At 35.7% G+C, this 17,098-nt stretch overlaps 1 long non-coding RNA gene across 2 annotated transcripts in view; it reads left to right on the top strand.

The window, feature by feature from the left end:
* Window positions 1-15,876, top strand: part of LOC138812181 (uncharacterized) — a 64,695-nt gene extending 48,819 nt beyond the window's left edge. For both annotated transcript variants that reach the window (XR_011367565.1, XR_011367564.1), the window contains exons 4-5: window positions 8,918-9,012; window positions 12,903-15,876. This is a non-coding gene — a long non-coding RNA (uncharacterized lncRNA). The remainder of the gene's footprint in view (window positions 1-8,917; window positions 9,013-12,902) is intronic.
* Window positions 15,877-17,098: the final 1,222 nt, after the last annotated feature.

Raw genomic sequence — 17,098 nt, forward strand, 5'->3', positions numbered from 1 at the left:
ATCACATCATCTCAGAATCACAATTGTGAATCCTTTTCCTTCAAAGGAGTTTACAAATCAATAATGGTCTTGATGTTATCATTGGTTTTATATTGTTTCTGTTTTTGGTGATACTAGGAGGTGGAACTGAGGGCTTTCCTTGAGCTTTGTTAGTAAGCATGCTACCTTCTTGTATCATCATGTCCCTAGCCCTTGATTTATTTTTTTTCACTAGCCCTTTATTTTTCACTGGATTAGGGACTAGTTTTAATCCAGGATCCTGTGATTGTCTCCCATAGGGTTACACGTGTATGCTAAAACATCCAGCTTGTTATATTGATCCTAAAGTTTAATATTGAGACTATCTTCTCCACTTAAGAAATATTTTTTAGGGGCTGGGAAGGTGGCTCAGTGGTAGAGCATGCTTTGCATGCCAGAGGCTCTGGGTTCGATTCCTTAGCACCACATAAGCAAAAAGAAAAAAGCCAGAAGTGGCGCTGTGGCTCGGGTGGTAGAGCGCTAGCCTTGAGCTGAAGAGCTGAGGGACAGCGTCCAGGCCCAGAGTTCAGGTCCCACGACCGGACCCAAAAAAAAAAAAAAAGAAAAGAAAAAGAAATATTTTTTATTTGTTTTTACATCTTATTAGGTTACATGTGAGACTTCTTTGTGAGAAACTTTACACTTAGGGATTAAACTTTCAAAAGGTAGGTAAGGCTAGAGGTGTGCTGCCTAGCATGCATGAAGCCCTGAGTTCAAGGCCCCCTTCTCTTCCCCCCGCCCCATACCACCAAAAAATAAAAATAAAATTATGAAAGCCAAACTCCCAATACCTCCTTTTTTAAAAAAGTAAATAAACTTTAGGAAAGGAATAAGAGTAAGATACTCCCTTTTCCTTTTTACATATATAATAAAAAACATTTTATACATATATAATAAAAGAAACATTTTCTCTTGATTCATTTAAGTTTTGAAAAGTTTTGAAACGTCTAACAGATTAATTATATAGGTTAGTTGATATAGTACTTGTATCCCTAAAAAATTGATACATTGAAGCCGTATTAAACGCACATGATACTTTCCTTAAGAGTATTTTAGAGACCGGTTCCCGGTACTGGTCTTGCCTATAATCCTAGCTACTCAGGAGGCTGAGATCTGAGGATCACAGTTCAAAGCCAGTCCAGGCAGAAAAGTCCATGAGACTCTTATCTCCAATAAACCACTAGAAAACCAGAAGTGGTGCTGTGGCTCAGGTGGTAGAGCACTTGTCTTGAGCTGAAGAGCGCTGGGACAGTGCCCAAGCCCAGAGGTCAAGCCCCATGACCAACAACAATAACAAAAAAGAGTATTTGATTAACTAAAATGAGTCATCTTCCCACATTGTATTAGTAACTCAGTTTATATATATAACCTCATGATTATAGATAAGCCATGGATAACATAGGTAACTTTTCATATTTCTTAGTTCGAATGCTTCCTGTTGTATGTTCTAAGAGTATGCCTGAGTTCCCTTAAATATCAGAAATTAAAATAATTCTACTTAACCAATATACAGAAAAAATACTGACATTAGTGAGTGTTGCTGTATGATTTTTGTGTGTCTGTGATTCTTCTTTCTTAGTTTGTATGATAGTTTATCCTATACAATTAAGGAATGCAAATATTCTATAAGTGTAATGTTAGTCAAAGTTGTCAAAATTGAATAATGGGAATGTTTAGTACATTTTTCCCAACTAAGTAAAAAGATGGGGTAAAAAATTGTTTACTTTTCAACTTAAAAGATCTAAAACTTATCCGGATGCCGGTGGCTTACACCTGTAATCCTTCCTATTCAGGAGGCTGAGATCTGAGGATCACAGTTCAAAGCCAGCCTGGGCAGGAAAATCCATGAGACTCTCATCTCCAACTAACCACCAGAAAACCAGAGTGGTATTGTAGCTCAAGAGTGCTCACCTTGAGCTGAAGAGCTGAGGGACAGCGCCTAGGCCTAGAGTTCAAGCCCCACGACCAATCAAAAAAAACCTGAAAAACAAAACTAAAATTTGTTGTACAAAGAGATTCAGGAATGATTCTTTTTCTTTCCACATTTTAAAACATTTTTTTCACATTACATTTTTTAAAATATATACATGTATTTTTGTTATGAGTTTTTTTTTTTAAGTACCTAAATAACTTTTTTTTTTTTTTTTTGCCAGTCATGGGGCCTGAACTCTGGGCCTGGGCGCTGTCCCTCAGCTCTTCAGCTCAAGGCTAGTGCTCTACCACTAGAGCCACAGCGCCACTTCCGGCTTTTCTTTTTTCTGTTTATGTGGTGCTGAGGAATCAAACCCAGGGCCTCATGCTTGCAAGGCATGCACTCTACCGCTGAGCTACCTTCCCAGCCCCCTAAATGTAACATTTTTGATACTTTTTTTTTTGTCTTTTCTTTTTTGGTACTGGGGATCCAACCCAGGACGTTGTACAAGCGCTTTGCCACTGAGCTACATCCCAGCCCAACATTTTTGATACTTTTAAAACATCTTTAGGTACATTGCCAGCACTAGGAGCATTACTTTTATTTTTTAAACTTAAACCAAGCTAGAATATTGAATTAATAGGGGAATAAGAGATGAAGCAGAAGATATATCAGTGGATTCTATTAGTGTTGCTAGTCCTGTAAATTACTAATAAGGGACAAGTTACTTTCTAATTCATAAGAAGACTTGATTAAGTATGCCTACTCTCATTAGCTCTGCTAGTAAAAAGAAATGACAAATACTATTTTCCATGTAGGACTATGTTTCCAATATGTTTTAGAAATATTACCAAGTTGACAATATAATAGCAGCAAATAACATTCTAGAAATTACTGAATTTGAAGTATAAATAGTAGTATGAATATAGTGGCATATAACCATACCAACCTAGAAAATATTGTGAGTTGTTGAGTTATAATTAGTATAAAGGACTGACCCAGGAGTACAGCAGAAGGAAATCAGAATATTTTAATTTGTGATGCAGTAAGTAATAAGTAGCAAATAAATTCTTCTCACCTTTAATAAAGATATAATTTTATAATTGTATCATGTATTAAACAGGAGTTAAAAATTCTGTTAGTTTGTGATAGAAATTTACCATTATGTAAAAATGCTGTCTGCTACAACACTAGTAAGGAATTTTAGTTATCTTAATTTTTTTTTTTTTTAATAAAAATTTTTCTGGGCTAGCCAGGTGCCAGTGGCTCACACCTGTAATCCTAGCTACTCAGGAAGCTGAGATCTGAGGATCATGGTTCAAAGCCAGCCCAAGCAGGAAAATCCGTGAAACTCTTATCTCCAATAAACCACCAGAAAACCAGAGTGGTGCTGTGGCTCAAGCGGTAGAGCACTTGCCTTGAGCTGAAGAGCTGAGGAACAGCGCTCAGGCCCAGAGTTCAAGCCCCATGACGGACAAAAAATTAAAAAAAATAAAATTCTGGGCTAAAGATGTATGTCTAAAGTGAAAAAATTATTTGACAGTTGGATTTCTGGTGAGGATTGTTAAATCCAAAGCAGAAAAACTTACTATGTTATCAGCTAATATCAGCATTGGTAGTAAAGAAGGATTTTTTTATGTATTTCCTGATCAGATAAATTAGTATTATTAACTATATCAAATCTAGGCCCTGAAAAGTTATATCTTGTATAAATTATGAACATAGAACATAGAAGAAGTTCATAATATGCTTTGGCCAGTTTTCATATAACTGTTTGAAAATTGGAGAAAGTATTGTCCTCAGAGCATTATATATTTTATATTTCATTTATATATGTCTACCAGAATGATTGAGTTAAATCTGAGCTTTAAGTCATAACTATGTTTTCTTTTCAACAACATTGTAGCCACAAATTTTAAATTTTAGTACCAAAATTATGGATTCATTTTCCCATCCTGAACAACTTATTAGCTCCTAAGATAGTTTCAAATAATTATAACAATTTTATATTTTAAAAGCTCCTTTTGATTATTTTTACAGAATTTTAATGGATGTTTGTAAGTGAATAACAAAACAGTATCAACGATTACAATTTTCTCAAAACATGAAATATTACCAAAGATTTTCACCATTTTATCTTTAAAGAGGTTTTATTAAAACCTACAACAACAATCATCATCTTTCTCTTCTACATTTTAATACTGAACATTTAGCATGAAGAGGAAAGAGAAATAGGAAACAATAAAAACCCTGGAGACAGGGGAATAAATCTGACAGCTAATTCTTGATATTACCTTTTGATGTTTCTTTTTTTTTTTTTTTTTTTGGGTCCGGTCATGGGGCCTGAACTCTGGGCCTGGGCGCTGTCCCTCAGCTCTTCAGCTCAAGGCTAGCGCTCTACCACTTGAGCCACAGCGCCACTTCCGGCTTTTTTCTTTTTGCTTATGTGGTGCTGAGGAATCGAACCCAGGGCCTCAGGCATGCAAGGCAAGCGCTCTACCACTGAGCCACCTTCCCAGCCCTTGATGTTTCTTTTGAAAATTAAAGAATTCTGTACCAAAGACTTAATATATATACAAACTAAAATATGGAAATATAATAGCCTTTAGTGTAATAAAATTTTCAAGCTCTTAAGCGAATATACTGGGAAACTTCCCCAGACTCTTTAATGTAACAGTTTGAGCTTTTGAAATGTATACTGAAGCTTATTGTAAGATAGATAGACAGAACCTTCATCATATCTACCTCAGAACTTGAGTTTTAAACTTTCTCCTGGTAAAAACAGAAATAAGTTGAGTGGGGTTGAAATACATGTACAAGGCCAGGTGTTGTGGAGAACACCCATAATCCCAGCTACTCAGGAGGAAAGATCAGAAAGATTGCAGTTTGGGGCCAGCCAGGGCAAAAAGTTAGCAAGAGGCCCATTTGAACCAATAAGCCAGGTATAGTGTCATAGGTTCCTGTGATCAAGCTCTGTTAAGAAGTATCAGGAGAAGGATTATGGTCTGAGTCCAACCCCAAGTAAAGATGAAACCCTGTAGGAAAATAAAGTTAAACAAGGGCTGGAGACATACATGGCTCAAGTGGTAGGATGCCTATCTAGCAAGTGGGAGGCTCTTGAGTTTACTGTATTGCCCAAAAAATAGAGTTATGTGAGTCCAGTTGTCAGTGATTATACCTGACTTTTGGTTACACTATCAGTTTCACTTTTCCCACTAAATTCAGTAAAGACATTTATGTTTTTCTTAGTTATTGAAATTTGTTTAAAATATCTAGCCCCATTTTGGTACTGAAATTAGTATAGCTAATATAAAAAGTATCTAAAATTTCATTTATTAAAATTATGTTGCAGTTTTCATATCCTTGATATGGCTATTCAAGTTTTAATTAATTTTTTCTATTATAAAAAGAAAATAAGATACTTAAAGATTACCATCTACTCCTTTATATTTAAGTTCTTAAACACAGTATTTACTTATTTTGATCTCATCTTTCAAATGGCTTTTTTTTTTCTTGGGAAAGCATAAAAATTGAAAGTAGAGCTAAATCAAAGGCCAATAATAATAATTAAGGTCTCAAAGCTAGAATATAATCCATGAGACTTATGTTTCCCAAATAACCTGCAATGAGCCAGGCTAGAGGTATGGCTCAAGTAGTAGAACCATGAGCAAGACAGTTGACCAACATCACAAGGCCCTGAGTACAGGACTGGCAAAAAAAAAAAATTAAGTTCTTAGTAATGGAAATGCAGTTTCTGCTAGAGAGATTGAAGACACCACTGAAGGAAAACATTTAAATAGGGATGAATGGAAAAAAGCATGATTATTTTGGACTTCAGCAGTGAGAAACAAAATACTGCATTGTACACTTATGAAGTACCTAGGATAGCAAATTCAAGAGACAAGGTGAAATGATTTGCTGGGGCTAAGAAGCAGGGAAAATAGGTAATGAGTGCTTAATAGATTTAATGTTAGGGAAGTTGAAAAATTTCTGGAGATGGAGGGTAATAATGATTACAACTATCAGTGTTCTTGGGAAGGTGGCTCAGTGGTAGACCGCTCACCTTGTATGCTTAAGGCCCTGGGTTCGATTCCTCAGCACCACATAAGCAGAAAAAAAAAGCCGGAAGTGGCGCTGTGGCTCAAGTGGTAGAGTGCTAGCCTTGAGCTGAAGAGCTGAGGGACAGCGCCCAGGTCCTGAGTTCAGGCCCCACGACCGGACCCAAAAAACAAACAAACAACAACAACTATCAGTGTTCTTGATGCCACAGAATTAGACATTAAAATAACTAAATTGATAAATTTTGTGTATGTTTAATTGCACTTTTCAAAAGTTAGTACATTTTTTGTTTTGAATTTTTTTCAGGATTTGTAAAGCATTGACATAAATGAGAATATAGCATTTTCAAGTTTAGCACTCTTGGCTTAGAAAATATATAGACTATGCACACAAGAAGAAATGGAATTTAAATGGTTCACTTGATTTTTTTAAGTTGCAGAATATTCATGATTTTGAAATTCTCAGTTCATGTATACATATACATTACAGGGGCAGAGAACAAGATGTAGTTTTTACTTTAGTCTTAGAATTTCAGTGACTTTAAATTCTTTCTAAACAGAGCTGTAACTGTAATGTAACAAATGGAGCACTGCTGACATACAGTATAGGTAGCCTTTCATATTTCAAACTAAGTTTTAAAAAGTCAGGTGCCAATGGCTGGTGCCTATAATCTGATCTCAGGAGACTGAGATTTGAGAATCACAGTTCAAAGCCAGTTGAGGCAGGAAAGTCAGGGAGATTTTTTTTTTTTTTTTTTTTTTTTTTTGGTCAGTTGTGGGGCCTGAACTCTGGGCCTGGGCACTGTCCATCAGCTCTTCAGCTCAAGGCTAGCCCTCTACCACTTGAGCCACAGCGCCACTTCCAGCTTTTTCTGCTTATGTGGTACTGCGGAATGGAACCTAGGGCCTCATGCATGCAAGGCAAGCACTCTACCATTGAGCCACCTTCCAGCCTGACTTTTTTTTTTTTTTTAGATTAAAAAAAAATTGTTATAAAAGTGATGTACAGGGGTCGGGATGTAGCTCAGTGGCAAAGCGCTTGCCTAGCAACTGCAAGGTCCTGGATTCAATCCCCAGTACCAAAAAAGAAAAGACCAAAAAAAAAAAAAAGTGATGTACAGAGGGGTTACAGTTACATAATTACTGAGACTATTATCTCCAATAAACCATCAAAAAGCCTGAAGTGGAGCTGTGACTTAAAGTGGTTAGCACACTAGCCTTGAGGAAAAAAGAAGAACAGGGACAGAGACCAGGCCCTCAGTTCAAGCCTCATGATCATTAACAACAAAGAAGAAGTTTAAATATTTTAACTGAAAAGTGGGGGGGTAGCCAAGCCACTCAAGCCCGTAATCCTAACTACTAATGTGGCTGAGATCTAGGGATCATGGTTCAAAGCCACCCTAGGCAAGAAAGTCTGTCATTCTCTTAGCTCCAGTTCAGCACCCAAAAAGCAAAAAGTTGAGCTGTGGCTCAAAGTGGTAGTGTGAGTTTTGAGTAACAAAGCTTATGGACAGCACCAAAACAAAAGAAAAAAACATGGGTATGGAAGAGAACCTAATATTCCTCAAGTGATAAACATTGTGGCATGTGGTAAATATTTTTAAGTCATCACAAATCAATTTATCTTGCTCACATGTTAAAATTTGTACATGTGAAGTACCAGTTGCTTATAAATAGAATTGCCTATGTTTATTTTTAATGAGAAAAATACAAAATATAATGGTAAATGTGTGACAGTGTGCTTTGTGTAAACAATTATGAAGCAAATTTGAGTATTTTGGTTTTGTAAGTCTTACTGTTCTATGTAGAAATAGTATTGCTTCAAAACAATAGCCATTTTAATGAGAAAATTGAAGCAAAATTAATTGAAACTGGAATTGGTGGTATTTTCTGGTATCTTAGAGAGTGAAGGAATTCCTACATTCTTGTCGGTGAATGGTATGGATATAGGAAAGAATAGGAAGATAAAGAGCTATATGGTTTTTGTCTTATATCCTTTCAGGATATCACATTACCACATCATCCTAAGGCTTCTATTTCTTTTTTTTTTTTTTTTTTTGGGTCCGGTCATGGGGCCTGAACTCTGGGCCTGGGCGCTGTCCCTCAGCTCTTCAGCTCAAGGCTAGCGCTCTACCACTTGAGCCACAGCGCCACTTCCAGCTTTTTTCTTTTTGCTTATGTGGTGCTGAGGAATCGAACCCAGGGCCTCAGGCATGCAAGGCAAGCGCTCTACCACTGAGCCACCTTCCCAGCCCCGAAGGCTTCTATTTCTAGATATTTATTATATCAAATGATATCCAACACAAAATAATTCTTACATAAATAAAAATGTTGGCATTAATATTTAGGTTTTCTGTAACATATAAGGGACATTTGGTTCATTTGGGCTCTTTTTTTTTTTTTTTTTTTGAAAAAAAATAATTTTGATTAAAATAATTAAAGTATCAACAGTCTTTAAGTAGTTGCACCAAAGGGGTTACCATTCAAAAACTTTTTTTTCTTTTTTCTTTTTTTAAAAATTTTTTGCTGCGGGTCCTGGGGCTTAAACTCAAGGCCTAGGTGCTGTTCTTGAGTTTTTTTGCTCAGAGTTACTGTTCTATGACTTGAGCACAACTCTACTTCAGCTTTTTTGATGCTTAATTGAAGGTAAGAGTCTCATGGACTTTCGTGCTTAAGCTGGCTTTGAACCATGATCCTCAAATTTCAGCTTCCAGAGTAGCTAGGATTATAGGCATGAGTTACTTGTGCCTGGTAGTACAATACATCTTAATCAATATCACCCTTTTTATCATTCTCCCCTCAAATAGTCTAATACTGTTTAGTATTTAAATGTTTCACATGGCTCCTAGTGTTTATCTTCTAAAGCACATGCATTTTGCTAGCTTAAGTTTATTGGAACTGAGTTCTTATATATCATTCCATGTCTTAGCTTGACATGAAGTCTTACCTGCCTTGATGAAGATGCTTTTTGAAAGATGTACTACAAGGAACAAAAAGCTATTTGTAAATTCTGCTCTTACCAAGGTAAAACGCAATTTTATGAATTCACTTTTTTGCTTATAAGAGGAAAAGACATTAAAAAGTATGATTGCATATCCAATCAATAAATTACATTTTCTTACTAAATAAAGAACTGAAATTATTTTCCTCATATTATTCACCTTTGTGATTCCTAATTTATAACAGTTTAGCATACCTAGTAGGCTTTTACCTTTTGATGTAAAAAGTTCAGTTTACTCAAAATCTTTTTAATATGCTACAGTAACAACATTATACTCTTTAAACATGGGCATTTTAAAATATTCCATTTTACTAAAAAATTATTCTTTAGGTATTAATATGAATTTAAAAAAAACCTTGGAGTAAAGTAGCAGCACATAATGGTTTGTGGATTTTGAAAAGGTGCAGGCCATATTGTGCTGCCTCAAAAATACAAGGACCTGATCTTCTGAAGAAGTATATTTCTTTTCATGCATAGCTCTTATGATAATCATGTCAGCAGTGCCTTAGCAGCACGTAAATATTGGCGTTAAGATTCTAAAGTTATCTCCAGTATTAACTGTGCTGCTGAAGTAAGGTTGGCCATACTCTACAGTTGTATTTCAGTATATATTAATGGTTCAGATCTGCTCGCGGTGTTTTCAGTATTAGTGGTCTTACTTTTAATATGATTTTGTTAAAATGTTAGTATCTGTCTAAGTGTACTGTGTCTATTAAAATAGCATTCAGTATAAGGAACTGGTTTTAAGATCCTTACAGATACCAAATCTTCAGATACAGGAAATCTTTACATAAAATGTAGTATTTGTGTATAAAATCCTTATATTACTTAAAATCATTTCTACATTACTTATACATAATATTACACAAATAGTTATCAAGTCAAAAATATGAGGATGTTCTTTTTTTTTTTTTTTTTTTTTTTGGTTGGCCGTGGGGCTTGAACTCTGGGCCTGGGCGCTGTCCCTCAGCCCTTCAGCTCAAGGCGAGCGCTCTACCACTTGAGCTATAGCGCCACTTCCGAGGATGTTCTGTTTTTATGTCTAATATTTAACTTCAGATTAAGACCAAGTTGTGACTTAGTTATTAAATTTTAGAATTTAAATAGGTCCAAATATTTTAAAATTTAAAAGAAATGCTTCCTTTCTATTCTTTATTTGTGGTAAAGTCATTAAAAAATTATATTAAGGATAAGTTGTGAATCTCTGTATAGTGTACCATACTGATGTTATTTTCTATAAGAAGTAGCTCATTCTTCATTGTAACCAAACAGAAAATGTGCAAAATAAAAGCAGTGCTTAATGAATTCTCTCCAATAATAACTGTTTTGGAAGTTGTGAAAGTATTTTAAGTTTTATTTAGGAAATTGTATTCAAAGTGTAAAGGACCTACAGCTTAGGGCCTAATTTAATGGTACTCTTAGAGATAGACTTTCCTCTTTATGAACAATCACTTTTTTTTGCCCAAATGAAGAAACAATATACCATATACTGGTCACTTGAATTAAATGCCACTTTTATGTGGAAATAATGTTGCTTTGATTCTTTTAAAAAAATTGTTCATTAAACTCCTAACCTTTTATTTGTTTTATTGCACCATTACTTAAAACTCTTAACAACTAATTTTTAGTTTCATTAAAATTGATACTTAGGCCAAACATAGGAGGCCTGAGTCGGATCATGGTTCAAAGTCATATTAAGGAGGAAGTCCATGGGACTCTTATGTCCAATTAATGACTAAAAAAGCTAGAAATGGAGCTGTGGCTAAAATGGAGGAGTACAAGCATTGAGCAAAAGAGCTAAAGGGACAGCACTCAGGCATAGTCCAAGCCCCATGACCTAACAACAACAATAAAAAAAGAAGTATTTATGGGGCTGAGAATGTGGCTCAGTGGTAAAGTGCTTGCCTTAGCACGCACAAAACCTTAGTACCACATACACAAAAGGTTGGAAATAGCACTGTGGCTCAAGTGGTAGAGTGATATCCTTGAGCAAAAGAAGCTCAGGGACATTTCCCAGGCCTTGAGTTCAAGCCCAGGACTGGCAAAAAATAAAGAAATATGTATGAAATGAAATATGTATGAAATGAGTTACAAATTTAACATATTGTCCAGTATTTCTCAGAACAACCTAGAATTTGGGGGTGGGTTGTATGAATGTATGGGTGGGTAGGTATGTTTCTAAAGTGTATATAAAAACAGTTTTTAGAAAATTTTATTTAATATTTCTAAATGGCAAGAAAATAAAACCTTATATTTTACATTTCCCAATTGATATTTATATCTAGGTGCTCCAGAGAAGTATAATGACCATGTAGTTAATTTTTTTGTTGTTGTTTTTGGTCGGTCATGGGCTTGAACTCTGGGCCTGCACACTGTCCCTCAGCTCTTCAGCTGAAGGCTAGAACTCTACCACTTGAGTTACAGCACCACTTCCAGTTTTCTGGTGGTTTATTGGAGATAAGAGTTTCACGGACTTTCTTGCCCTGGTTGGCTTTGAACCGCGGTTCGCAGTTCTCAGACTCCTGAGTAGCTAAGATTACAGGGGTGAGCCAATGGTGCCCGGCTGTAGTTAAATTTTTTAATTCTCATTTTTATTCCTATTCCTAACAATGATTTTTTTAATTGAAATATTTGGAAGGAAAAAAATTTAATAGCATTAAACTTAAGTAATCAGACTTGGAATGTAGCTTACAGGTACAGCATTGTACATAGTTTTTTCCCGGTCATTTTGTAATAAAATACATGTTTAGGTAACTCAACAGGACTAGAAGTTTTTTGTTGTTGTGTTGGATTTTTCTGTGTGCTGGTTCTGCAGCTTGAAATTAGGACCTGGATACTGTCTCGGAACTTTATTGTTCAAGCGTAATGCTCTACCACTTGAACCACAGCTCTTTTTCCAGCTTTTTGGTAGTTAATTGAAAATAAGAATCTGGCTGGCTTTGAAGTGCCATCTTTAGATGTCAGCCTCTTATGTAGCTAGAATTATAGGTGTGAGCTGCCAGCACCCAGTAGGACTGGAAGTTTTATTTGTAAAGTTAGCAAACTCTTTGTAACTAATTTTGAACATCCAAAAAGCTAGTGGTAAAATAATTTATACCCTTTATTAGTCAATTGTAATCTAGCAATTTATTTTGCAAGAAGAAATAGCTATATAGTTGTTTATTAGGTTTTATTACTTTTCTTTTTTACTTTTGTGGGGGTTTTGGATCTTTTTGTTGTTTTTGTTTGTTTGTTTGTTTTGTCGGTCATGAGGCTTGAACTCTGGGTCTGAGCACTGTCCCTCAGATCTTCAACTCAAGGCTAGTGCTCTACCACTTGAGCTACAGCACCACTTCCGGTTCTCTGGTGGTTTATTGAAGATAAGAGTTTCATAGACTTTCCTGCCCCGGCTGGCTTTGAACCACGATCCTCAGATCTCAGCCTCCTGAGTAGCTAGGATTACAGGCGTGAGCTACCAGTGCCCGGCTCTAATGTGTTTTTTTTTAATCCAAGTTTCTTTAAAAGTTAGTGCTAAATAATTCCAATTTTGAGTGTCTTCACCTTGTTGAACTATGGATTGAGTTTAAAGCTGGGCTTCTAGCAGTATCTATGACTTAGTAAGAAAACTATTTCAGAACTATTTCAGTTTGCATCCTATATTCAAGTACAAATTCATTAAGAGGACACAGACTAATGTATGAGTAGATTTGAAAACCTAAGAAATTAAGTTTTAATGTTAAAGATTTTCTTCAATCATGTATCATTTGGTTATAGTATTTAGGTGTTTTTAAGCCTACAGATATTACATGCACAAGCTAGCCATTGTTGGATTAGCAAAATTAATAGGTCCATAAACTGTGTTCTCTATTGTAATATGTGTATTTACTTGGAAGTTGACATTCTAAATTAAATTGTATTTTTTTTCCCTTTGCAGGTGGATATTACTATCTGTACCTCATGGAAAAAGTGTTATTTCTTAAGTGTTATTTCTCTTTGAGCATTATCAGAATGGTGAAAAAATTAATGACCTAACCATTTGAGATAGGTCTGATGCTAATAAGTTTAGCTATTACTTAACATACCTGGGAGAAGTAGGAGATGATCATCAATACCTTCCCATCTGTTTTCTTACTGTTATCAAGGAAATTCTTAAAAACTCCTTTTTATTACTAGTAGCTTAAGCAACCCTTTTAATAACTAACTCTTCCACTAGAAATACATCTCAAGTATTTGAGGGTTTTTTTGTTTTCTCTTTTTGCAGTTCTGGGATTTAAACCTACCGCCTCACACATGTGGCAAATACTCTACTGCAAAGCTACACCTAGACTCCAAAAGAAAAATTAGAAGCTATTTTTTTTTTTAGTAAATGTAACTTATTTAACATTTATTCAGTGTGTCTATATGTTTTTCTAGTAAGTTTTTTTTTTCTATATAGCCCAGAGGATTCTTTTTGAGAATATCAGTACTCATAAATCAATCCAGAGCTGATCCAGGCAAAAGCATGAGAATATCTGAAAATCAAATCAGCAAAAAGGTTTAGGATGTAACAGTGGTAAAGCACTTGCTTAGCATATGATAAAGCCTTAGATTTGATCCCATCTGGCACTGCCAAAAAATTAAAATGTCTTTAAAAGTGCTAGAAACTTTAAACTTTCCCATAGTTTTCTTATTTACACAGTTATTTTGTCCTATTTGAGCAGGCTTATATATTAAGTTTTCACGTGATTAGTTTAAAATGCCATATTTATTTGAAACACTTATATATAGGAAGGTACAAAATTTTTCTACTTTAGTAGGGCTGATCACAAACCATAAATTTAGCCCTTATGGGGCCTACAATCATTGTTGAAAGTGGGTAGATAGATAATAGAAGTGACAAACTGTTAAGATGTATGTGTACTTTTCGAAATAGTGATAAAGTCTACGGAGAAAAGCTAGAAGGATGGCGGGCGGGAGGGGGGGGGAGTCAAATCTATTTCTGATATGAATATTCCAAATAAATATAGTGGCATTTTTAAGACAATCACATGAAAGCTTTAAATATAAGCATGCTAAAATATTACAAAATAAAAGTGAAGATATTGGGAAAGCAGAGTGTATTTTCAGATAGTATGTTTAAGAAATGCCTCCTAGAGCTGACATGAACAAAAAGAAAGTGGGAAGAAGCCCTGTGGGTATCCAGAAGAACCTTTCAAACCGGTTAAATAACAAATATAAAGATCCTGAAGCTGGTACATTTTGGTCTATACAAGAAATAGTGAGGAGAGGTATGTATGACTTGCTATAAAAGGAAAAAGTAATAAAAACGAAAGTTTATAGAAGCCAAATGTCACAGCTGTTTAGGCTGTTAAATGAATAAATTTAATTTTCTGTACTTATGAAGACAACTTTTGCTTCAATCCATTTGACTTATGCAGATAAAACAATTTTAAGAATCTGACTTCAAGATTTGAACTTTCTAACACCATTTTGAGTACAAAACAGTGTTTAATGGATAAGATTGATAGGTATTATGTAATGATCAGGTTTTATTGTGCTTTGATGGCTTGGCTCTGGAATTGTTTTCCATTTGATCAATTCAGCTGGAGTCAAAAACAAAGGCTTCAAGAAACACAGAATTTGTTCACATTTATTAGCTGCCCCCAAACAGACCATAATCTTTTATTCCTCCAGCCTTGGAATCGCTGTTGCATTAAATACTTTATTTTTTAAAATTTCAACAGCATGTTAACAGAGTAGCCCTTTGCTTCTAATTATTTTCATTTAAAAGTTTAATCTTCTGTAGATGTACCATTGATTTAATTTTTTAAAACACTGCATTTTCCTACAGGATAAAATTCAATCTCTGTGGCTTGGTACTTCATCATTCACCATCAACCTTCCTAATTTTTTCAATTTTATCTCAAAGACCTAGTTCTAATATTTTCTTAAAAATTTTGTACTTGCCTTTTTTTTTTTTTTTTTTTTTTTTTGTCGGCCGTGGGGCTTGAACTCTGGGCCTGGGCACTGTCTCTCAGCTCTTCAGCTCAAGGCGAGCGCTCTACCACTTGAGCTACAGCGCCACTTCAGGTTTTCTGGTGGTTTATTGGAGATAGGAGTCTCACGGTCTCTCCTGCCCAGGCTGGCTTTGAACCGCAATCCTCAGATCTCAGCCTCCTGGGTAGCTAGGATTACAGGCGTGAGCCACCAGCGCCCGGCTGTACTTGCCTTTAGTCTCCTTTAGTCTCTTTAGTCTCCTGCAGCTAATTCACATTTCTGTGTATACAAAGTACTATTTTAACACCAGCATTAACCATGCTTTCTAAGATCTGAACCTGTTTTATCTGCAGGTGTGGGATTTTCTTGGGTTTTGTTGTTGATGATGTGGGGTTTCTTTATTGCCTAGGCAGGTCTTAAACTCAAAATCATCCTGCCTCGGCCTTCAGTAGACAACTTCATATTTATAGTTCTTAACCTATTTCTCTACCTTAATGCACATGAGGAGTAATACTTCTATCCTTAATTGTGCCTCATTTATTTACACTGAGCTACATTCTCAAGTCCCTCCCTCCCTCCCCTTCCCCCCACCAAGTACTAGGGTTTCAGCTGGTACTCAACTACTTTTGGCTGGTTATTTTGTAGGTATTCTTGTGGAATTTTCTGCAGGGCTGACTTCAAACTTCAATTTTCCAAATTTAGCCTCCTGAGTAGCTAGGATTATAAGCTTGAGCCACCCGTACCTGACTTTCCCACTCTATTTTTCAGTCTAATTAATTGCTGTGCCAGGAAGAAGGAAGGACTTACCACACAGAAAGGTGTTTTTCTATTAATTTGAATTTAATCTATAAAATAGTACTCATTTATCATCCATTACATAATATAATGTAAAAATGCATAAAGGTAATCATGATATTTCAATAAATATGATATTGAAAAGATACATCTTGTTTACCTTCAGACTTCTTTCTCTGTCATATCTACATATCCTGCTTGGTGTAGTATATCTTTACATGGTATGAAAAGCATTTTGAGTAGAAGTGATCATTGAAAAATTTTAGTCAGGAGTAAGAAAAATAATTTCTGAGATCTAAGGACCACAGTTCACAGCCAGCCTGGGCAGGAAAGGCCATAAGACTCTTATTTCCAATTAACTACTGGGATACTGGAAGTGGAACTGTGACTTAAAGAGGAAGAGCACTAGCTTTGAGCAAAAGAGCTCAGAGACAGTGCCCAGGTCCTGAGTTCAAGCCCTAAAACCCACAAAAAAATCAAAACAACAAAAAAAAACCCTGCAGAAATAGATGTATCTATATTCTGGTTTTAGACTTCTCTTTGAGCAAATATAGAAAGTTTTCTTTTATATTTCAGTAGTCATATTGAATTTATCAAAATACCTGTTCTAAAACTGGAAATCACATTTGGTGTTCAAAAATAATTCCTCAGCTGAGGCTTTCACTCAGTGGTAGAACATTTGCCTAGCATCCCAAATCACTGAGCCCCAACATTTAAAAAAAAAATTCTTACTGTTAATAATTATGAATCACTGGACTCCGGTGGCTCAGGCCTGTAATCCTTAGCTACTCAGGAGGCTGAGATCTAAGGATCTCAGTTCAGAAAAGTCCATGAGACTTATCTCCAATTAACCACCTGAAAACCAGAAGTGGTGTGGCTCAAGCAGTAGAGCACTTGCCTTGAGCTGATGAGCTCAGGGACAGTGCCCAGGCCCAGAGTTCAAGTCCCATGACCTACAAAAAAAAAAAATTATGAATCTTTAAACATATTTGTGGTTTTAAAAGTATGACGCCAGTAAATATTTATCACAGTAAAGATGACCTATTTAGAATGTAAGCAAAAACAATGTTTCAACCCATTTTCTCACATTACTATTTTGTTCAGAATTTTTTTTTTTTTTTTTTGGGTCCGGTTGTGGGGCCTGAACTCTGGGCCTGGGTGCTGTCCCTCAGCTCTTCAGCTCAAGGCGAACACTCTACCACTTGAGCCACAGCGCCACTTCCGGCTTTTTCCTTTTTGCTTATGTGGTGCTGAGGAATCGAACCCAGGGCCTCATGCATACAAGGCAAGCGCTCTACCACTGAGCCACCTTCCCAGCCCTCACATTACTATTTTATAATTTAAAACCAGATAACTTGA

This window comes from Dipodomys merriami, unplaced genomic scaffold (assembly GCF_024711535.1).
Source record: "Dipodomys merriami isolate MVZ:Mamm:240054 unplaced genomic scaffold, mDipMer1.0.p SCAF_56, whole genome shotgun sequence".
NCBI classification, from domain to species: Eukaryota; Metazoa; Chordata; class Mammalia; order Rodentia; family Heteromyidae; genus Dipodomys; species Dipodomys merriami.